Raw genomic sequence first — 25,504 nt, forward strand, 5'->3', positions numbered from 1 at the left:
TTTAATTGTAGCTTTAGCTATACGGAACTCATTCTTTCATGGAGAATCAATTCTAGAGAGATGTGCTGTCTTCGGTGAGAACACGCACGGGCACAATGGATCCCAGTCCAAGATTTGAATAGGGCATTCTGAAATACTGTGTCTAGTTCTGGACTCCCTGGTTCAAAAGACAGGAATCTCCTGGAACGAACTAGAAAACATCCAGTGGAAGGCAACAATGACTGATAGCCTGGCGCATCTTCAGTACAAGAGACAAGAGTCTCTTCAATATGGAGAAGAGAAGGCTGAGAGGGAATCCCATCACTGTTTATGAAAATCTAAAGTTAAGGAGTCAAGTTGATGGAGTCAGAATCTTTTCAGTGGTATGCTGCAGCAGAACAAGGAGCAATGGGCAGAAACTGGAGCACAAGAAGTTTCACACTAACACAAGGAAGAACTTCTTTACTGTCAGAGTGACTGAGTACTGGAACAGACTGTCCAGAGAGATCACAGATTCTCCTCTAGAGATAATCAAGACCTGCCAAGATACCTACCTGTGCAACCTGCTGCAGGGAACCTGCTTTAGCAGGGTGTTTGGACTATATGGATTCTAGAGGTCCCACCCAACTGCTACAATTTAGTGATTCTGTGATTGCCCCACAAATGAATAATCTCAGCAACAGGGGAAAAATCTCCTAAAAAAGATCCACCTGGCTCCTTGATCTGATAGCCTTACATTTAACACAGACCTTGCATGAAGAAACTAAGAAAAAGGGAAGGGCTTTGTATGGGAACTGTTACATCACAGCTGAACCAATAATTAAGCACCTGGTGAAGGGGTGTAGATAGCCCTGGGACTACAGGTGGAAGCAATTCAACTGCACAATGTGAAAATGTGGAGCCAGGGTCTACTCCTGCCTAACCTCATTAAAGGGTTGTCAGGAAGGAGCATCTATAATTAAAGATCATCTTTTTTGGAGTGTTTGGTGAGCCCTGATACTTGGAAAGGGGTAAGCAATTCCTTCTTTATTATCAGTTTGTAACCTCTTGGGTGATCCCAAAGTTGTTTAAAGCAGCTATATTTGCTGTCACCTATCCTTACAGGCTCCTAAGTGTAATATTCAGTCAGACCTGGCTTGTAACAGAAAAACTGACAGTAATTACCAGTCTTACCTTCAATATCTTCCTGTCTAATAGTATCTTAACTGCTAAAAGCATCATAAGTAATAAGAACAAGGTAAAAATTACGCTACTTACTAAGAACAGGAATCTCCTTTAGACTAAATAGTTTAGGAACTGCTACTGCGCTTATATCAAACGCTTACTGTAAAAGACAGTAGCCCTCCTAATGCTAATAAGTACACTTTGTTTTGCAAACCTTAAATGTTTATTAATTCTGATATGACTGGTTAGGAGTTAGATGTTAATACGAGTATAACTGAAGCTTAAATGAATCGATATGACTTGTGCAATTTGAGGGGAAAAAAAAATCATGTATTTAACTGGATTTCAAAATTGATTCCTTCCTGAGATAAAGAATGGCACCCCAACCTTGAACTCATTTAAATTTGACCTTTTAATGTGCTACAGCAGCATACTATCATGCTCTTAGCTGTGTTGGCTCTTAAATCAGAGTCTAGATATAAAAGGGCATTGCTGAATTTGTGAGTTGTATCTTTTACAAGAGCTGCTCTTCAGGATTTTCATGATTAATATTAGGAACATGCAGGGGATATTAAGAGGGAGAAGTAAAGAAGTGATCAGTAATTTAGTTTAAAAAAACAAACCTGATTTTAGTATACCCTCATCTAGTGTTTGCAAGCATACATAAATAATGAAAAAAGCACAGTTAAGATGGATGGTCAAAACATAATGTTAGACAATAAAAAAACTAGTTGATATTTTTCCTGGGGGGTGGGGGGGATCAAAAGTGAATTTTTGACCCATGTATGTCAGATATTTCTAGAGTGCAGAAGTTAATTATATATATGAGTTTATGCTTCTAAAATATTCTTCTCCCATCTGATAAAATGTGTGTGTGCATTTACAGGAAATTGTGGAAACAGTGACTCATCTCTTCAATAATTTACGCAGGATAATTTCTTGAAAAGCAAGATCAGCAGGGACTTTTCCTCTTGATTGCAGAGGATTTGGTTATATATTTCTGAATACTCAGAAAACAAGGTAAGTTTTCAAAGTAGAATCTAAATACTTGCTCTTTAACAGTAATGCCATTTCCATTTCTTTAAGTATATAAACCATAACCTTGTGCCTGTCACTAGGACTTTTCAGAATTCATTTTCTGGCTGATGTTAAGTTTTCCAAACTGTTGTATTTGAGTGTCACAAAATGCCCTCAAACACATCAAAGGTAATTCAGATTTCTCCAGCTATTCTTTGAGCATTTGTACTTAACCTCTATAGGCCAGTGTTCTTCCTTAATGTGATTAGAGGTATTTGCTGCAAGAGGTGGTGATTGCTTTTAAGAAGTGACTGAAACCTGAGTTATATGTTCCATCCGCAAATACTCTAAACAGGAATAGAATGATGTCACTGCGGGAAAAGGAAAGCTGAACATTTTGATGTTGCTAAGGTCAATTTAAGCAGACTATGTGATGAATTAAGTGTGTCAGAAAAAACTTAGACAAATACTCACAAACACAACTGAAACTCATTCATATCACCAGCACAGCAAAGCAGTGCAGTTAAAGCAGGTGACGCACCCTCTGACCAGGCTCATTGTCTGGCACTGGATCAGGGATTCAGCACCTGTAAGTTCCATCTCAGGCTCTCTGCTTCTACACAATGTTGGATGTCCCCATGACAATGTTTCTCCCAACCCTGGTTTCTGCTACCAAGTATTCTTATAGATGGACACTGGCACAAGCTGCCAATCAGACAGTAAAACCCTTCCAGCAGTTTCAGATATCATTCCCCAGTCACTTCTCAATCTGTGGCTTGCCTCAAGGCTCATTACATTCAGAGTCTGCTTTGCATTGCTATGTTAGACATGGCTTATTATATTCAAACCTTGTTTGTAATGTCCTGTTGGATATGGCTCATATATTCAATCAGTCCTCAGTCTAGGCAAAGCCATATGGTGCTACTATGTATAATGAAGGATGTTTCCTATGCATCTCCGCTCAAGGTAAGTGGTATTCCTTTCAGGTTGTAGTTCCTAAAACTCTGGCATAGTTTCAGTACCAGGTTTCTGCATCCAAAATACTGGTAGCTGTCTGTGGATGGTCTAGTCCATGATGTAAGTTACAAGAACTATTTGGGTCCCTCCAGTTCACAGATGAAAACCATAGCTTTAAGGAGAGTAGAAATTGCTTATGAGCAATGTGAATGTGATGCAATTTTTTTCTTAGCTACACCCCCTATGGCATGAGCTGTGAGAAGAAAGGGCATAGAGTCACTACAACAGATAAAAAGCATCTCCAAGCTATCATTATAAATTATGTCAGAAATATAACAAACTGTTTAAAGTATTCCTTACAGACAGCTATGCACAACCTAACAATACTTTCATAATGAAGAAAATTCATTATGCTTTGTTGTTCGGAGGGGGAAAAAAAAAAAAGGAAAATCAAGTTCTCACAAATGTTCAAACATAACATGATGTCCAACATAATGAATATGGTAAATGAATAGCCACAGGATACAGAAAATGTACTACAAGTCTGCTCCATTAATCTTCTAAGAGAGTGAGAATCTGCTAAAATACAAGAACTTTCTTTTCGGATTTTCTAATTTTAGGATTACTGTAGTTGTTCTGAGACTGCAAATAGCAGCAAATAATAAAATTTGACCTTATAGACAGATAGTGAAATAAATAATATTAGTACTTTTCAATAAAAACAAAGCTAGTAAGTGCACACTTTTAAAAGTATGTTTATAAAAAGTACATTTCTGAACTGCAGAAGTATTTTGAATTTTTGCAGTGACCTGTATGACCTTCTCATCAATATGCCCAACATGAATAATGCAATCACCCCGAACTCATGCCATTAAAAGTCGTAATAATTGTCTCACATGCACACACAACATTACACGAGGGATCAATTTGGCCCAGAGCATTCCATTAAAACACAAAGTGAGTTTCAAATGCATATGTTAAAATGAAACATCGGGTATAATGAAAAAAGAAGCAGAACAGACCAGGCTTTAGATATTAGTATGCATTTTCCTTCAGAGAGCATTTTGCCACGCTTGTGCAGTACATAATGTTATTACATATTTGATTCTACATCTACATTTTATTTTGCTTTTAAAATTATCCTATGAAAAATACAAGGCAATCAATATACAGCACTCTAGAGAGATGGTGGTATTGAATTGCTATTGCTATTTAATATTTAGTTTCCAATATGGCTTTGATTATAGGCCACTGTATTAGCTACCATACAATTACATAGGAAGATATGGCCCTTAATCTAAAGTTCACCGTGTCTTTGAATAATAATGCTTTACTAAGCTTTGAAAGACGGGTGAAACACACTAGAGTGGCCTACTTATTATTTGCTCTTATGTTACCATCAAGCATTCAAAGACTAAGACCTTAGCATTCTTGTGTCAGTTCATACAGCAGAATACCTAAGAAATTATTCTGTTGGAATTACTGTTTTTGGAATTGTTCCAAAGGCTTTTTGATGGAATAGAGTATTGAAACATTTCATACAGATTAAAAAGATTGTCATCACAATACTCTGTAGAATTGAATTTCTTGCTTTAGCAGTGAGGAGCTAAGCCACAGTTAGATAAAAACCAAAATACTAATAGTAGATGTGTTTGCCTTTTACCAACCACACAATGGCCCCTATAGATGTCTTTAACATGTAAAGAGTATTTCAAAGTATGTAAGAGGCAGAACAAGGATGGATCAGTGGTTGAAGAAGATCATTTAAGGTCTTGGAATTCCTGTACACACTTCAGCTTGGACAGAATGTGCAGCTAATAGCTCTGTGCTGTTATGTAGCTGTTAAGCAGCATTATTGGTAAGAGAAGTGGTTGTCCCTGACATGAGATGCACGGAGAATTTTTAATGTGCCTGTTAATACATTTGTTACTGAAAGACAATACTGTATCTTTTGAATTTCTGTTTGTAAAGCCACCACGTCTATGATGTATTTTGTTCTAGATCTGAGTAATCTGATGGAGCTGTAGGTGTTCCTGTTCATTGCAGGGAATTTGGACTAGGTGACCTTTACAGGTCCCTTCCAACTCGTATTTTTAAATCTTTAAGATTATAAATTCATTTATTGCATAAATATGCATTTAGTGCATAAAGAAGTGCATTCATTTTATGTACTTCTCACTGTGAAAAGTATGTATTGGTTGAACAAGCTAGACAGTACTTCACAGTTTACCATTCTGTGTGCAGCTTTAAGGTTGTTAAAGTAATGGCTTGAAGTTATTGTACATGTGCTATGACAATTTTATGTAGCCTCAACATTTTATTTAAAAAATCAGATTTTAGCCCACTTGCACTGAATAATAATGTTTCTTTAGTTTGCTTTGTGCAATTAGAATACTAGAGACAGTTTCTTAACATTCAGAAAAAAAAATACAAAACTCTTCTTTTCCAGGATCTAACAGTACAAAGCAGGTTTCAGTCTACAGTGAGTTTTATGACAAAATTAGTAAACAGGAACTCAAGAAAGAAATATTGACAGCTCTATAACTAGTGCAGTATATGAAAAGTTTCTGAAACTGTTCTATTATTTCCATCATTTATAATTACTCCTTACAAAAAGCACTTCTCAACACAGATGTAGGGAAGAAGTACACTTAGTAGCAGCTAACCTGTCATTCTGTCTTATTTTTCAGTGTTCCTACTTCTCTTGGAGGTCATTTTTAATGAGTATATACACAAGCACCTGAAAAATCAGGTGCATAAATTAACTACCAATTAAAGTAGTTAAAAAACACAAAAAAACTACTTAATTACTAGTTGCTATATATAAGTCCACTCATTAGCATTCATTATGCCTGCATGTTTATCACATAGCAATTGGAGAAGCTGCAAAGAAAAGTGATGTTTTCATTGTGTTGCAGTCCTGAAACTTGATATAACATGAAGCAAAAGAATTCACTTTCAAATATATGTTGGCAGGTGCAGTTGAAAGAATAGTATTGTAATTTAATTTACTATAGTAAGTGCTTAATTATTTCTGTATAACATTCCCTTCCCCCTCCCTTTTCATATCACTGTCTAGAATGGCTGTTGACCTACTTTTCAACTAATTGCAATGAGAATACAAAATTGACTTTCACAGGTGAAAATTTTCACTATTTCACATCTGAAATAGTGAATGCATGATTGATAAACTTCACTGCCACCATCAACAGCGAAATGGCACTACTAACCACAGTCGTAGATAACAGTAATGGTGCAGGAAAATATATAGAATCTTGAGAACTGAGCGCCACAGAAAATATCATGCATATTTATAAGAGAACATAAAGCACCCATGAATTTGGATATTAAGGCACTGATTACCTATGAATTATTATTAGCCTTTGGCCATTTAATTTAGGCAACTTTGTTATGATTGGGGTAGCATAATCAAAAGCTAGTGTTACACCCCTAAAATAAGGATTTTTTTATCAGACAAAGAATGAAGCAAAGAAAAGAAATAAAATGAGGAAAAGATCTATCTACTGGAAACACTCCAACAAATCACAGGCTATATACCACAAAGAATGTACACTCACATAGTTGCAATTTAGATGTAGGCATTTGAGTGCCTGGACTTCAGGATGGAATCTGTTGAAGTAGATGTCTACAAGCATTCTAGTGTACGTAAGTCTATAGTGTATTAAGCTATGAGCCTCCAGTTGGAATCCCAATGTGATGGGTAAATTATCCAATAAGGAAATGCTGACAAGGTGAATATAAATTCATAACTGTCCTCTGAGGAGCAAAAATTAGTGTACATTTTCAGTAGTGAACTCACTGTTCAAAGTTTGACTGCTGGAGTACAGCATGGGGACAATGTAGTCATGACAATGTAACTGGTTTTAGCCCCATTCTCCAGTTATCTTTTGGGAGCTTAACTACTACTGAAACCTGGGAGATTTGTGTACGTAATTACCTTTGCTGATATGATGCTCAGAAGTCAGACCTAAGATCAAGGTCGTCTTCTGCCTATGGGGATTCTTAAAGGCTTATATGAATCTGGCTGTATACAGAACTAAAATGTCTGTAACCCATCTGCAAATTTGAACTGCCATCAGATGACGTTGAGATCTTATACTGTTAGTTTCACTAATCTTTATCAAATTGATCATGATGTGACAAGGATTTTAATGCCAATAAGATGTACAAAAATTAGTCAGCTGATGGTAAATACTTTCCAGTGCAAGTGATCTCTCTGTACACCCACATGTATTTCTACTTTTTCTTCAGAAAATAAAAGGGTAGCAGCTAAGTTGCTGCTAACATCTCAGTGTGGGATATACATGAAGAATTTAAGTAATATGGAATTCATAGCATTTGAAGCATTTACTGTATGTGCTTCATGCAGCAATGTCATAGCTATGGTTTATATTCAACACATGCTATCAAAATGTTACTTGTCTCTTTCCATTTCATTATTCATCACTACTTCTTGTTGGTGCCTACACTATTAGCACCACATGAATCATCTTAAGGGAATTAAATCAGCTAAGTGCTTCTTTAATATCAGCCAACTCAGGCTATATAGTGAAAGCATAATTCAGCTCAATTACCAAAAATTAAAGGAGCTTATAATTGGAATATATATTGCATTCTCATTGTGTGGACTTCAAGTTGGTTGCCTTTTGTACTATGTAACTTGTATAGGTCACTCAAAAGAAATGTCTCCTATTTATGCCCATGGAAACTACAACAGATACAAAGTGCATAATAACACAACAAATTCTCAGCTACAAAACAATATTTTTCAACATAGTCACCACTGTTAGCTATGCATTTCCTCCAGACACGAACACGAACCTGCATGCTGTACTCATAAACATCTTCATGGTTATCCAGAACGTGGCTTGTCTTTCATGTCGCTCTTGCCACTACTGAAACACATCATGCAGTGCCTCACTGTGCTTGCATCTTCTGTTTGATCCCCATAAACATTCAGCAATGGTCAATGAATGTCGATGGTGCCATTTTCTCTGCGCGGGGGAAGTGACACACCTTTGCTTCATACACACTTTCACGTTATCTGTCATTCTGTCAGAATGCCCCTCTGCTGCCATCTGTCACATAGCAATAAAATGTAATGAAATATTGGCAGGAAGGTTCAGCTCCTACTGTCTTACCTCCAATATCTGCCTCTGGGGTCATGGGCTGACAATCAACTGGAACACACTTGTTTTGATCTCACCATCATACTTTTTAAAAGTTAACAGTGGCAATTATTAGCTACTAGTTCAATATGTCCACCTACTGCTAACTTGCAAACCACCTAAAATTATTTTTAAGCTTGTACATCTGGCATGAGTATTAGCATGCTCAGCCATAGGCAGTACACAATAAATATTCAGGATTTTGTTTCAAAAAACAATGTAAGTTATTTCTAGTGTTTTTTACCTCACTGGATAAAAGAAGGATGAAGGGCAGAAATCTGTGAGAAGTTAAAAGGTGAATGGGACATAAGTCAGAATTCTGTATAGGATGATAAAACTATCCCTTATTAAAGTTGTCTGTAACTTGTTACAATTGTTAACGTAGGAATTTATCCTGTGATTTAGTGGGGGGAAAAAAAACACTGAAGAAGACCTTAGACTCTACTCAACCGCATTAAATAATACTTCTTAGTGAACTCTTGTGGACTTCTACACAGACATGTACACTGCAAAATATATTTGAAAGGTGCATTTGATTCCTCTCTTTACCTTGACTGTTGATCTTTCAAAAATGCAGCTACCTGTTGCAAAATGTCATTACTCACTAACCCCTCAGTGAGGGTTGTTATTGGCCTTTCCTGCTGGTGCTGTATTTTGAGTGTTAAATCTGCACTATTGAGTAATTTCCGTTGCTTTTGGCAACACGCCCTTGGGTTTTCTACTCTGAAGGGTCTTGAAGTTTTTATGTTGTTTTTCTTTGTTTCTTGGGGCAACATTGATTTATCTATCCTACCCCACTTCTTACCTCAATTTTTTCTATTTCATTATTTTTAGAGAATGGGGAGAGAAAACAAAGCCAACAGTCTGGGACTTTTTCTTCCCAGAAGGAAGGATTTTGTCCAATTGTCCGATTTCAGAATTGATGAAAAAAGCCTGAGGAGTGAATGTTTCACTATTTTTCCATGAATTGGTTGCTATTGTTTTTTGAATCAGTAAAACCTTAAAGGTATTATCTGTCATGAGGAAATGGGATTTGAAAACATGGTGCTGTAGATGAACAAAATATGCTCTGAAGACACAATGTGGATATTTTGAACATGTAAACAATATCAGTTCCATGTAACTAAATGCAAATTATTTAATGATGAACAAAAATACATAATGTGTCCTCAAAGAGTTAATTGTTGACCAATCAGCATTTTATTTTTCTTCACCGTTTTTGTTGGGACACTAGGGGCAGTGGTGGCACTTAGTGATGTAATATTGGATTGGTTTAAACTTGCCCATTTAAAACAGCAATTTTTGATATGTGGGGTAATTGGGCCATCAACAGTTCATGTTCATTTAAATTAGTCTAATAATAAAAGTATTTTTATAGGATTTTAATAGTTTTTTTTAATAGAGAACATTGATCAAAATGGAACCTGTACATTTCCTGAAACCAAATAGTTCTATTTATTCCTTTTGTTGTTTTTTGTTTGCTTGTTTGTTTTTGTGCCATGAACAAATTTATGTGGTCACTTCGTTTTTCTCTTACAACACTGTCAGTCAACTTTTATCTGTAGGGACTGTAAGGCAAATTAATAGCATGAAACATCACTTTCACTGCAGTTTTGTGATCATGTGATAGGAGTAAGGATATTAAAGGCAGATGAAATGGGGATTGGAAGAGGTGTGGTAGGTGGGGGATTTTCCCAGCAGATGTCTGAGAAAAGACACTGAAATAGTCGAAAAAGGCTGTCAGGTTATGAGTAATGTGCTAAATTTTGTCAGTGTCTTTAGCAATATACTTTTCGTAGTTCTTCTAGGCAAGAGAGAAAAATATCTGTTTAATTTATTTCCACATCAGTTCTTGTGTACAGATACTCTTCTCTACTTTGGGATTTTGTATGATTTTTATTTATTATTTTTAAATAATCATTCTTTCTTAACTCTGCTGCGCATAAAATGCAAGTGCAAGATCTATGTTTGCCTTAATAATAGGATGTACAGAATGTACAGAACTATTCTTGTTTAAAAATGACTGCATTTTATCTGCGTATCTTTATATGATGTAGCAGATAAAATTATATGTACAAGGGGATAAAAAGAAGAGGAAGTTCCATATCAGCCTACTGGTTCTGTAACTCAAGCTTTAATGTTGCAAACGATACAAACTCAGGTGAAGTATCTCAAAAGAAAGTATTTCCTTATCAGGTGTTCCTTTATATCACATCGTAGGACCAATAGATAAATCTCCAGAGATTGGTTCACAAGTACATCTTTTCCATGGTTTTCTCAGATACCCTCACATTTTATTAGGAAGTTGGCAAGTAACTAAAAGCAGAAAGGCATCTTCTCTCTCCTAAGCATAGGAACCCTGGGTTTTCAATTCTCAAAAGAGGAAAGAGAATGGAAATTTGGCACAAGTGGATACTGCAGCTAGGATAAAGTTCAGTATGGATAGCTATGGACAGTATCAAAATTTGCAATGTATGTAGTTTTTGAGAGATGTATCAGATGAGGAAGCTGACATGTGTATTATGTACATAAAAGTAGGGAAAAATGATGCTTCTGCCTGCAGTGGAAATTACACTAGAAACTTCAGTTTTGTATTTGTCTGAGTGTACATCATTAACTCTATAGTCAACTGAAAGAAACAACAATATCTATATGTTATTAGATAGCAGTATGTGCCAGAAGAAATTTTGCAAGCAACTAATGAATAGCAAGAGAAGACAAAAATCTTAGACAATATTTATGATTCTTAGACAGTGGAACAGAAATGCTGTAAGAATTAATCTTTAACTTTGAGATTTCTGGTTTCTTGACTATAAATTACTAGGAAATGTTAGTGCATTTTATGAAAAACAAATAGTAAGTAACCTCTGTAAGTAACCTTTCAAAAATTATAATAATGGATTATTCTCTCAAACATAGCCCAGATTTTATGTCCATGTTTTTGCATTTTTTATTTTGAATTTTTAATTCAGCAAAATCATATAGCATCAAACCACTAAGTATTTGAAATGCCATGCATATCAAAATGAAACTGACATTTCAGTGTTTGGAAATAGCATATTTGGGGCAGGATAAAAATGCAAACATTTTCATCAGTTTTTTTCAGAATCAGTTGAAAATTGATCTAGTTTTATTCCAGTTTTATGCTTTAGAGTTTATCACGAACAGAGTATTTGTGCATTGATATGTACAGTTGCAATGCTGTTATTAGTTATCTTCTATCGCCTTTCCCTCATCTGCAGATCTTATCAGGAGCAATTTTTTATTCACTTCTTTGGTAAAAATACTGAATGGCTTCAGGATTTGTATTTAGATCTGCAGATAAACCCCACCAGAAATGCTTTGGTTTGTTTTTAAGTCTTTCAGTCAGACAGTTCTTATTCTATTTCATGTAAGCTTTACAGGTATCATATTGTATTAATTTCCTATCAGATTATTTTACAGTACTAACTCAGATGCTATACAAATGGCTATTGCATCTGTCCATAAACCAGAAATTTCAATTACCAAAGTCATGTAATTACACAAAAGAGAACATGTAAGTTACCGAATGCCATTTTTATAAACATGGATGACACCATATATATAAATATATTGTTTTACACTTACAGTTTTTGAACACTGACTCCCATGTTAGTATTTCCATGATATTCATGTCAGTCTGAAAGATTGCTTTCATCCCTTCTAGTTATTTTATATTTTTAAAAATCTTTTTTTTTAATATTTTTCATTTTAATGCAACATTAGTGGGCATCTAGGCATCTGAAATTTCCTTGTAGCACTAGTAACAGAGGTCTTTAATACTTTAACACATTCTTGCAAGTCCTTTGGTCAGAGATACTTTGGGCTTCTTGATTATAAAGTACCATTTGTAATTAAATGTTTCCTAACATCTTTTCCTATATTTTACTTAGTTGACATAATCATAATGTCAAACTTCTTCCAAATTACAGTACAAATGCATTTAATGAATGCCCATTAGTGTTATACCTCATCTCTAAAAATTGCAGATAATATGAAAAAGTCTTTATTCTCCTGAAGGTTTTAAAAATTGTATCTTATTTTCCATTACTATTGTCAGCCGTGTGTTTTTTCTAATGTCTTATCTGTAGACTTCAGGTTGGTATCTATTGCTATTGATAGTTTTCTTTTTCTACTTTTTTTTATATGTTGACATGTATTAAAAAAAATTACTTTGAAAAGGGTGTGCTTTCATCAAAGCAGCTTGTTTCATGATGTACTCATTATTTTGGCCTTCCACTGTCTCATTTCATGGAATTCCAATTGAATCATTTTTCATTGATTTTCTTCCTTGTAGCCATTTCATGCATAATTTACAGCAGCTTAGGAAAGTTGTCACTAGTTAAAACCAAGCACCTGAAAACATGGAACAAGCAGACTTCCTTCCTCTCATTAACACTGCCCAACACAATGTATTTTCTCTGTCAGATGATGGGGGAGAAGCTGTATCGTGTCGTGTTTCTAAAGCAAGTTTATGATGGCTGTTTCCCAGGCAACCACCAACCTCCATGCTTTTGAGGGCCAGAAATAGTAGAGTTGGATACATTTCTCCTTTTTTAAAAAAGGTTAAATGTTTCTTTATTACTATGTACATAAAATTTTCAATGTATTAAAAATTGTACTGACTTATGTAAAAATAGATTTCCTTTTCTTATTTGCACACATTATTGACAAGCTTTTTAAAAGGAAATCATGCCATTTTCTGATCTGATGCTATTTAATCAATTTCAACCTAAGCATTATCATATCATTTAGATGTATCTAAAACCTATGCTTCTGATTTACCACTAATGCTAAAAAGAGAGAGATGTAGAATGTTGAATATATGGAATGCTTTCCCCTATCTATTCCTCTTCTACATAGTCTACTTTTCTGAATACATAATAGCCAGTTATATTAACATTCAAGTCATGAATCATCATATCAAGTCTCACGAATGCCAGTAATGTCAAATTCCTTTTCCACAATGAGAATTTCCAATTCCTTTTAGTTGTTATGGAGTCTTATAGGACTGGAATGCAAGTGACTGGAAAATGTCTTCACATTTTTTGTCACATCAGTTCAGTTTAGTCATGAGGGCAGTCATTTAAATCTAGTTCAGTGATAACCAAACTAGTTGTAAGTGAACTAGCTTAGGTATCAGAAGCAGTCAAGTTGAAACAGTGTAAAATTCATCTTAGGCTAATATATTCACATATTGAGAGCTCTCCTGAAATTGGGATTGCATTTCGTTTGCCTCCTTACTTCACAGTATTGATTATTTAGTGTCCTTTCAACTGCTTGACCTATTCTCTGTTTCTGTGATTTCTCAAAAAAAAAAAAAAAACCATGACCCATAAGTTTGAACCTTCTGCTTCATGCCAATTTCACTATCAACATTAAAGTCTCTGTATTTTCACCAACTGGCAAAAATCTTTTAGAATGTGAAATGTCCATCTTCTTCCATCAAGATGTCCTCTTCAAAGACATTTCAATTACTGGTAGTTCAGATCAGTTCAGAAACTTCTGAAGACAAAGAAGATTCCCAGGACTGATAGGTCACTGAGTGAAAGAGGCTTGGGTTTATGAGACAATGCACTAATGCACAGATGTGCACTGATATTTGAAAATCATGCACTAACCTTTTAAAGAACGTGCACGTTGTTAAAAATGAAATATCTAGTCTCCCCTTCTTAGGCTTTCTCTTGAAATGCATCCCTTTTTTCTTGTTATAACTTTTTTTTTTTTTTTTTTAAGCAATCTGTTTAACTGGTTCACACTCATTCTAAACATGAATGGCAGATGGCACTTGCCCTCAGGCCAAACATACCTTCTATGTCTTGATACTTCTTCCATTTTAATGTGCTTTTTGAGACAATGGTGACTGCAAAAGCTACACAAGCAAAGATGTCAGTGCATTTTTCAAAGCTCCTCAAATCCTGTAGTTTTACTCTTTGCTTTCCACTATCATAGAATCATAGAATTTCTCAGGTTGGAAAAGATCTTAAAGATCATTGAGTCCAACCACAACCTAACCAAACTACACACACTGGGTAGATCAGTGTATCCCTTTCATGCCAATCCTTTCCACTGTTTGTTCATATCCCATTAGTAAGCTGAGAAAGACAGTGAACTTTACTTATGAGTGTAGCTCAAATAATTATCAGCCTGCTCAGATGCTGAGAATAAGAAACAGCATAAAATGAACTCTCCTAGTCTGAAAGTAACCTGTAAAATAATCCTGTTTTATATGATTTGTTTACTTATGCAATTAAGACTATACAAGATATCACATGGAAGCTAATTTCAAATTGAACTTGATGTTCTGCACTCAAGTAACTATTTTATTAGTATTATTTATTAGTCTGCAGTACTCAGTCTGAAAGCAGTCCATGGCCACTACCATGATCAATGCCATCCTGTCTTTCCCTCCGTAGGAGTGTGATCCAGAGTTTATTAAAAATGGCTAAGGGGTTGTAATCAGCTTCAGTGGGCTTTTATCATCCCTAGCCTGTTTTTATCATCCCTAGCCTGTTTCTCCTGTCACTATGAGGTTTTCACTAAATAAGCAATGTTGTTACTAATGTAAAGACATTCCTTGGAAACAAAACAGGAAATATCTGTGATTAAATTTTACAAGGCCTTATTTCAAGGATTCATATAGAGTATCCTCAGTAAAGAGATTGTTGTCATTCTGAAGACCTACCAGTCTACTATATAAGAGAACGATGGCTTAATATTTGTACTGTACTTTTTATTAATTGTTTATACATTTTATTGCAGTGCATAAAAAAGGTAAAGAATTTTGTAGGTTGGTGATTACTCGTTCTATGCAATGTCTATTGCTTTTCTGATTTCCAGAAAACCACAGTGAAAAATGTTATTGAAATAAAGCTCAGTCATGAGGAAGTATTGGATTGCCTTGGCATGTCCTGTTTAAAGCTCTAGGTACCTTGCATGACTCAGCTGAGTCATCCAAAGGTGAGTTTGAGTCTATGTTTTTCTTGAATAAATTTGATTGGCTGCTAGGGACATTTTTTTTCTCCAAGTGTTTATGGCTTTTTTCAAATATCTGAAACTGCATGTTTTATCTGTACTACTGTCTTTACAGCCCTAAAAGGTCGCATCTATTATATTCTGCAGTCAAATCAGCTCTGATAGATTCCCTCTGCAGGGAATCTTATCTCTGACATGTGCCAAATTATGCAGAATCTCATCCGTCTAATTGCATATCATGTACAGTGACTTTTAAAGAATATTTTTAGGCCCTGAGACTGCTACTAACCTTTAAAAAGTGCTCAATCCATTTCTTGGGCATCCTCCTATGACCTGTTTAATTTTTGTCTTGTGTGTATGTTAAGTTAGTGGGGGAAAAAAGAGGCTCTACTGATTACTTTCCACAAAAGCACAGAGAATAATTTGTTTTACACAAATTCAGTGAGTTCTTGTACTGCTAAATATTAGCATGTAAGACCAGGTTTTGCATGGGTATTCAAACTAACACATTGCTTTTTAAATCTGTGTAAAAAGTGCTGAAATATACATTTAGTTTTAAAGGAATTTTTACTGGGATGAAAAGGAGTAAGCAGTAGATATTGAAATTCAGGGGACCTGAGTTCTTTACTCACAAAAGTGCCTATAAAAGTTTCTGTCAGTATCTTTCCTGTGCTTTTGAGAAATTCAGGAATTAATCTTCAATATAGGACAAGGTATTTATGTAATTTATACTTTGGGGAAAAATGAAATAGGCGTAGGTATTCTATTTGTATAATATTCATAGGAAGCTGATAAAATGCTAATCTTGTTAAGCAGCTTAAATTGATTCTCTTTACAATATTATTTCAAAATTTGAATCATTCCTCTTCATACTTGAGGTTTCTGATCAAGAAAGATTCCTTAATATCTGCAGGTCAATAATCGTGAACTCCAGCATATTTATGAAGACAAGTACAGATTGCATGGAATCTGACTGCAAAACATTCAGTCCTAGAAAAGAATGTGAAGACTGTATTTAAAATGGAGGAAAAGTAGTTCTAAATGTATCATTTATTACCTGTGCTCCAACCAGAGCAAAATGAATATCTGAAGGAGTCTGTAAGAATTAGATACCATCACTGTGAGAATTTAGCACCATCACTTGTGCTCATATTTTTTAGTGCAAGTTTAATAGGAGTAGAAATATTTCAAAATATTTGCAATTTGCTTTTGTTAACATTAATGCAGATAATATTTGCCATCCTTGCAATGAAACAAAATAGCCTTAGTGTCCCCTGTGCTAATACTTACAGAATATAATAATTTGAGTTGGAAGGTACCCTTAAAGGTTGTCTAGTCCAACTCCCCTGCAGTGAACAGGGACACCTGCAACTCAATCAAGTCACTCAGAGCCCCGTCCAGTCTGACCTTGGATATCTCCAGGGACAGGGCACTCATCACCTCTCTAGGCAGCCTGTTCCAATGCTTCACCATCCTTATTGCTTTGGTTGAGGTGCAATTTGGAGGAAAAAAATCCATTTTCATGTAATTTCATAGATTATAAAAAAAAACCTAAAATACTCTGCCTGAGTGCTTCAATAGTTTAGATACTGTAAAGAAAATGTTAACCACTTTTTTTCCCTGAAAAATGCCATATGGTTAACTAGATTTGAATAGCAAAAATTGTAATGTGAAACGTACGGAAATTTGGTAACATACACCAATTCATATGTAAGTTTTTCTTAAAATACCCTTTGGGATTTCCCTTCATTGTCTGATTTGCAAAATGTCCAGACTTGTACATCAATTTTAGTTTCACAGAAGCTGGGTATTTGTTGTGTTACTTCGTGCAGACATACTATATTGTGTTTAAAGGAAGCAAAGCATATTTTTCAGAAACGAGAACATGAAGAAATTTTTTATATGCTATTCATTTTAAGATGAATTTATTCTGACTGGAATACATTGAAGATCATGACTTTACATTGGCTAAAAAGAAAAATCTTTATAAAGTTCCCATAAAGGAATAACTCTAGGGATAAAATGTGACATGATCTGGTAGTAGATATCACTATGCGTGACTACCGAACACCTTTAAAAATATGAAGAAACTTTTAAGCATTAATCATCCCTAGATTCTCTCAGTTGCTCCATTTGGTAATATGTAATATCTTAAGTTGTAAACGACCCTAAAAATAATGAGTAAGATCTTTTTCTTCCACTTCAAATAAACAATAGTAGAAATTTCCTTTAAATACATCTTGCTCACTAACATCCATAGTTCTTTCACTGTCTTTCTAAAATGCCATGTCTCATGTCACAAACACCGAGTTATTCTCTTATGACCAAAGAGATTTCTTATCTCTTAGCAGGCTCGTAGATTTCGGTGTGACAGCTACCTTACAGCAAGGTGTAAGATATATTAGAACGCTATGTGTGATACTACAGTATCACAAGTAGAAACTTAAGTTTTGTTACCACAGGACTTAGTATTCCAGAGTGTTGTAGATATCATTATGAAAATTTGTTTGCTAGTATACAATCTAATTCTGAGTGATGCTCCTCTTTTAAATGCTCTTGAGTTCAATGAGTGCTATTGCTATGTGTGTTCTGCTAAAGTAGTATTTAATATCTAACTAATCAAGATAAGTATCCAGAAGTGCTGGCGATTCAGACAGCTGATATTTTCTACTATAGGACAGATTTTTTTGTAAAATATCTTGAAAAGTGCTTTTGTTGCCATATTAAAACTGTTGTTCTTCAAAAGAGCATGAACAACTTCAGAGCTGCAGAGCACCTCCCCGTATTTACTATAGTATTTCAGATGTATATATTTGATTGAAAAGATTAATAGCTCTTTATTGGCTCACTGTTTCTGAAGAAACATAACAGCATCCATTTACATTGCAGGAGTTAATAAATGATGGTAAATTCCTTGGGGTGTTATCAAACTCTGTGAATTTGTGTATCTGATCAAATATTTATTAGCTGCAGTCTCTTCCTATACTGATTTTTCCCTTCATTTATTGCTTTAGGCCTTACTGTGCAATACTAAGGTGATACTCATGGGTATATGCCCCCAGAAGAAAGACACTCATTATGAAATATCTAACTTCAAAACCACAAGCTGCCTGAATTTTGTTTTTTTCCTTTTAATAAACTGCCACAACATTTAATTATCTTTTCTAGCTTGTTTCTTTGACCTGTTTTAAACTAACCAGAAACAAAATTTTATTATCTCAGCTGATAATAGATATTTAATTTCCATTGGTTATCTTGAACTTTTTACACTTGTTTTCAAGCTTATTGCTGTGTATTTGCTATATACAGCAAATGATTACTACAGAAAGTGATTGGACATCAGTATTTACTGTGTTAGAGCTTTGCTCTGTATGATTTTTCTTGTCTATAAACCCGTTATATATGCAACTGAGCTAGCCTGAAATTTTGGAACCAGAAAATGTGTCAGTAACACTTGTGGGAGACTGATAGCTGAATAAAAATGAAATGCTAATGAAAAGAAGGAAATGTATGCAAAATTCCTGATGACTATTTCAATGTTGTGTCACCATTAAGACTTCTGCATGTGATTCTTCGTTTTGTTGAATTTAACACAGACAAAGCAGTCTGGGCTACTGACCCAGCTACACGATGACCGTATTACAGGACTGGTGCATGTTTCATTTTCTCCCATGGCAAGTTCTTCAGCATATTTGAATAAAGAATAACTTCCTGATGGTGACAGAGATAGCCTAGAGATAGTGTAAACAGCTAGTCTGAACTCTTTCTACAAAATCCATTTCCGAGTTATGTTTACTATGTTAAGTTAGATTCATAGGATATAGAATTATCTTGTCTGTGATTGAAAATGCTTTGCAGCTGGATGTTCCTTCTCTGAACACTGCACAGCAAATTGTCAAGATCCCACTTGTACTTTAGTCAAGATCTCTTTCTTAATTTGAAGACTAGAAACATCTGTGTATCTAATTTGAAATGTATTGAAAGAAAAATTATGTAGTTTGCTCAGGAAAATATCACATATTTGGGTTTTCTGCTTGTCTGGAGGAGCACAAGAAGCTTTGGGGAAACATATTTTCAATAGTCTCATCATAAGAAACAACATGAGGCACTACCTTCTCACTGCATTCTCACTAATGTCTCTCATAAATTTCTCATTTACCTCTGTAGATGTAGGCCAACATAGCCAACGTGGAGACATTGTATAAATAATACTCTTTATCATATCCTATATTCTCTAACATGTAGAGATCTTCAGAACTAAATCAGATTGCAATACTGCAAAATGCAAACAAATGCACACAGACAGAATAATGCTAAATTATGCATTTCATCAAGGCTCTCAGGAGAGTGAAAAGTCATAGACTTGTGAGATCCATATATTTATTTAGGTTCATACACTAGGTCAAGAAGTGCCTATGCTGAGCCCTAGGCATCCTTGGCAATTACATAAAAACATAGGAAACATGAAGAATGAGCACCCTGCAGCAATCTCTGCCAGGCACAGCACTGTGTATTGGACCTTGCAGCAACAGGAAATTAAGAGAAACCACAGTTCTCTCATTTTCTTTCTCCCCGAGTATCCTTGCAAAGTGAAACTTGAAAGCAGGAGCACATGAAGCACATAATATTATTGTTTGGTTGTTTAATTCATCAGATTTTCTTTGCACAAGATAGGCATCTCCTCCTCTGAGCAAATCTAAACTCGCGTGAAATGTGAGAAGTACTGTTTTCCATTTAATTTGCTATGTTTGCTAATAGTGAACAAGAAAAACACGAGTACTGACTAACATTTTTTTAGATTCAAAAATAATGTTTCACTTGATATGCTATCTGTTTTTTCTTGTAAAATCAATCAAACACACATATGGACAATGTATGTAGCTAGCAGAAACTTAACATCTCTAGAATACAAATTAAACCTATTTGGAGAGACCTATAATTGCTACTATAAAAATATTCATTCTTGTGTTGTTCCTCTAGCTTGGCCCTGGACACAGCTATAGATGGGGCAATGTTTGGATTTTAAGTTGTACTGTATAAAGGAAGCAGTGTCAATGTATTAAGTGGTAGTGTTGCAGATTCTGCTGAATTTTGAAATTATTTAGTCCCAGTAAAACCAGTGAAATCAGTGAAGTTTCATCCACAGTATTAGCCAGATATCTAGTTTTGATTCTTTGTTTTTTAAAGTCAATAAATAGATTGATAGTATCTTTAAGTAACCTGATTTGGATTTTCTTTGGAGAATGGTTCTATTTTATCAGTTAACTAAAGTTTGAATTTTATACACAGCAGAATATTTTGTCCTGGACAGTGCTGAGCCTTTTCAATTGTTTATTCATTCATTTCACATTCTCAGAGTGGCATGAGGGAACCATGTGATGATTAATGTAAGTGTATGAGGTTGAGTCAAAAAAATGCATATTTTTAGTTTTTTTTATTCTAAAGGCAGTCAAGTTTGGGTTTTCATGTGCACTTGGAAAAAGGCGACTGCTGTGCTTCAAAGGTGTCTGTTAAGATGATGATTACTTTTTGCTTTGTTTTGTTTTTGTCTAAATACCTGTTTTTGAAATTTACATAAAATTATATTCACAGTTTTGAATATTATCACCACCAGCTTAGAGCAGTTAAATGTAGAGATTTGTTACAAAAATATTCAGATTCAAGCATTTAATGGGAATGGAAATATGAGCACCACAAGAAACAACAGAAAGGTTAAAAAAAAAAATAGCGTATGTCAATAACATAAATAAGCTGACTGATAGCATTATGACCAATAAACGTCAAGGAATTCACTTTTTGCAACAAGACTAGAAGGCTTCTGCTTCAGTAATGTCATACCAGAGATAAACTGTCACTGAGAAATCTCTGATAACAGCAAAAATAGACACATGGTTGCAGCCCATTGCATGGATCCATCCTTCTTGTTATCCCAGGAAGAAGACAGACTATTCATAAAGATACCTAAAATAAGAATACAATAGCATTAGACCATACCATGGCCTCAAAACAATAGAGATTGAAGTCATCAAGATACTGAGGCCAAAGAATGTAACTGTTTGACTTGTAAAAAGATTTAAATGCTATTAAAAAAAAAATAAATTGTTCTCAAAAATCAAGAGAAACAACAGAGGTGTAGCAAAGTCTTAATATCAACAACCTTTTGTCCTGCATTCAAGGGATCTTGGCCAGACCACAAATACACACCCGTTATGGTCCTTATAAGTATGGAAATGAGAGAATGTGAGAGTGAAACTCAAGAGAATGAGTGAATGACTAGAATAAATTTTGTTTAAAATGAATGTCATTTTTCTTTTCCATAAGTTTTTATGCTGTTTTCTTATGTTAGATTCCTAAAAAGGCAGGCACATTTGGGTTCCAGAGAGCTGTTTCTATTTTTTGAAGTTTGTTATACTTCAGTGTAAGCCAAATTTGATTCAATTGTCCTTATTTTCTTTATTTCTGTGAAGATTTCAGAGTGTTTTTCTTTACTTGGCCCACAAGACTGATGGATGATAGCTAAATATTTTTCTCCACCTGTCTTCATTTGGCACTGTGTCCAAAGGCAGATTACTTAAGGACTTAGAGGAAGATTTTCTCAGGCAGACATAGCAGTGACGTATCTAACTCAGTGGAGAAATCTACATTCTGTACAACAGAAATTGGTGAACACTTGCTTTTCCACAAGGAAAATGCAAATAAATATATTTTGTTTTTATTTTGCAATATGAATCCACATTTCTAATGAATGTAATGCTGTAACTTCTGCAAAAATGTTTTCATATTGAAAACTTACATTTATCTAAGACAAAACATGATGAGGAAGGAAAGTAGCACTGGTGATTGTAAATGGTTAATATGGGGAAACACAAAGATCTCTCAGATCAAGCATTGTTTACCACATTGATTTACAAGCATAATTATAGTACCCTTTGCTATTTTCAGGCTTATATCTCATCTTACATACGCTTAACTATCTAAATGAAAGCACCAATTACTACATCATATGAATAGTAATAGTAACATAATATTTTGTATAGAGTTGTATTTTGATTATTCATTAATGTTGTAATTAATTTCAAATAATTTTTAATCTCATTTGACTTCCTCTTGGGGGGCATTTTTGAGAGAAAATCAGTAATAAATTCCAATTTGTTTGCTGGGCCTGCCAAGGAAGAAAAAAAGTGCTGGAGGAAGATAATAGAGTTCATTCATGTTTTCTTCCCAGATCACGTTTTACTGAATTGGTGAAAATGAAACAGGAAGGTAAGATACTGGATGGTGCCTCTGGCCACTGCGCTCCAAAATACAGGGTGACAGGTAATTTGGAAGGTACAGAAATGACCATTAACTTTCCATCCATCTCTCATTAGATTAACAGAATCTCTTCAATGGTTGCTTTTCATCCCATTTCTGGAAACATTCCTAGAAGAAAACAGCCCCGCAAAAGACCAGGATTGATTCAGTATCATTTGCATTGTTCTGTCAGCAGAAAATAAATGGAGAGCTGAGCTAAGAGATTATATCCTTCATTGACTGAAGTTTCACCCAGATATGTTGGATGTGTAACAGTTCTGGCAAATCCCTCTCTCTGGTGGTGAAAACAAGTTCTCAAACAGTTTTGGTTAGAGGCTAGTTAAATCACTAGTTAGAGCATAGTGGAATATCAGGAGTATGAGATGACTTACTTTATTTGAGTTCCTTTCCTATATGGAATTTAGATCTAGGATCCTTCCCTCAATCCTTCTTAGGCACCACAGATCCGCAAAATTTTGATAATGATAGTGGGCTGACAAAGGCCTGTCAAAGCAGGTGAGACAATTCAGTAACTTTTGTTTACAGTAGAAGCAAACTTTATGGCATTACAGAAAAAACTTACTATAGCTGGTAGAGCAAGGTGTAGTTTCAAATAAAGATTGAATTGTTGACGATATTACAGGTCTTGAAATAAAGTTAAGAAAATGTGCATAAAGCCTCAGTGTGGTGTAATATATGAGATGTCCTGGTTCTTTGTTTTTTGTGGTATGGCTTTTTTGTTTGTTTTTTACATTGAGAGATTCTTATGGTTTCTATTCAATTGCATTTTATTTTAATTATGTAAGTTCTACATTGGTCTTTCTGGTGGAGAGTTGAAAGCTTCTTCCTTGGCAACGTATGGCTAACTGAGTAATTCTGGATGAGCCACATGACACAGTGGAAGGCTGTGTAGCAGCAGCTTCAGTGTCGTTTATACCTCAAAAAGAAGACATCATTATAACATACTGTTCCCAGCAAGCTAAGTACACTGAGTAAAGCAGCACAGAGTCATCATGATTATGCTATTTTTTAAAACAGAGGCTACTGTGTGCAATTTATGTATACTTTAAATGCAGTACCATAGTTCCAGCCCAACTCTCTATTGTTAGGCACAATCTGAAGTCACTGTTGCTTGTTCTGGAATATTAAAACTTGTCTTTTGATGGAACGTTAGACTGACTTTGCACAGAAGTAAATTATTCTTAAATCTTGCAGGTCCCTATTTATTTAATCATGATGAATTTTGCTTTGAAAAAATCACTCTTGTAGATTTTGACTTGTAAGATTAGGGATACTGTGACCTATCATTGGAGTTCAGGCAGTATTACCAAATTTTTCTCTTTGCTTATACCAACATCTAGAATGCTAAAAGCTCACATTACATGTATTGTTAAAGAAAATGTGAGTTTCTCTAATTAGGAACACAAGCATAGTAACCTTAAATAAAGGTCATATCCTTACAGGGAAACTTGTAATGAGGGTGACAAGTACATATCTGCTGAAACACAGCCTTCTGAACTGTACTATACAGAGATTGCTGGAACGATTCATAGGACTTTTGTTCACTTTTTTTTCCTGATTAATTCAATGATGGGTGAAGTCTGTTTTGACTTGTTTCTATTGCCCTGTGTGACATTTACCACATCTTTCATTGTTTCAAAGGATCTCCCAACTATCTTCTGATATTGGTAAAATTATTTTAATTGTCTATCTACATCGTTCCAATTGATTCTTAAAAATAGATTGTAATGTTGTAGAACTGATTCCTAGTGCCGAAAGTTCAAACCTTTAACAAATCAACATTTCCTAAATTTTCAATGAAAAGCCTTGTAAACCAAGGAGCTTTAACTGGAGTTGCCTTGCAATGTCAAATTCCTCCAGGGGTTTAACAGGCATTATGTTCTGATTTACAATTTTTATTGGTTTTAGGCGGAAATCTTTGTTTATACATATATGAAATATATATATTTCTGGTTAATTTTTAGTTCTAAAAATTCTTGGATGTGGAACCTACTACTCTTAATGTTCTGTTTACTAGTCATGGATACCTTATTCTTTCATCATTTCTAATTGTCTCTTGTGAAGTTAAACATATTTCAGGTAAAAAATGTAAATTATTTTGCCTATACTGAATTTAGATGAATACATTGGATATATTTTTCTTTGAAAGTGTTCCCATGTGTTAGATAAGATCAAACTTGAGGTAAAAAAATGTTTCTTCGTGATGCTTTTTGTAGTGTATGCTTCTATACTATTATGCAGAACAATGTTGTTTTAAGCAGTTTATTTTCCCTTAATTTTATTCCGCATTTAGATGTTTTTTACAGGAGGACATTATTTTTTTTTTTCATTTGTGGTGATTTGCTTTATGCCCTTGATAATATGCAGGAACTATGCCAATTAAAATGTAGTTTTCATATTGCCTCTTGAAGGAATTGTTGAAATTTTTCAGTGCATCATATTAAAATGTTTCAAAAATTAAAAAAATATTCACTTTATGAATTCAGTTTATTATTTGATAATGCTTAAGTTTGTATTGGAACACAGATTTGGGTTCCGTAATGCTACTTGAACAACTTATTTTCAAATTTGCTAAGCTGTAACACTAGCACAGTTAGTTTTACTTATGAAAGTTTTAGTTCTTACCAGTTTCAGCTCTCAGTTAGTTTAATTCTAACTAAAGCTAACTGCTGTTTTCTCGCAGCAGTGTCTATTAATTGTACATCTCTGCTATCACTTCAGATTCAGACAGATCTGTCCAGCTCAAAATATACGGTACACTTACATGGGGAATATCTGATGTCTGTGTTTTGGTGTTTGGGGATCGGAGACTAAACAGGAAGATCTTCATGTTGCAGTCCAAGACTGCACAAGAGCCATCAAATGGAGAGAACTCTAGAAGTCCTGCA

The 25,504-nt window shown here is 34.7% G+C and overlaps 1 long non-coding RNA gene across 2 annotated transcripts; it reads left to right on the top strand.

Annotated features, from left to right (window-relative positions):
- The first annotated feature begins 821 nt into the window (after window positions 1-821).
- LOC116231503 (uncharacterized) lies at window positions 822-23,271 on the top strand. Of its 2 annotated transcripts, XR_016468561.1 has the most exons (5): window positions 822-989; window positions 2,030-2,163; window positions 15,168-15,287; window positions 22,528-22,565; window positions 22,673-23,271. It is a non-coding gene; the product is annotated as an uncharacterized LOC116231503 (long non-coding RNA). The 2 variants fall into 2 exon arrangements; XR_004167491.2 differs by lacking the exons at window positions 15,168-15,287; window positions 22,528-22,565; window positions 22,673-23,271 and adding an exon at window positions 9,141-9,650.
- The last annotated feature ends 2,233 nt before the right edge of the window (window positions 23,272-25,504 follow it).

The sequence above is a fragment of the Phasianus colchicus genome, chromosome 8 (genome assembly GCF_987193195.1).
Source record: "Phasianus colchicus chromosome 8, bPhaCol1.hap1.1, whole genome shotgun sequence".
Taxonomy (NCBI): Eukaryota; Metazoa; Chordata; class Aves; order Galliformes; family Phasianidae; genus Phasianus; species Phasianus colchicus.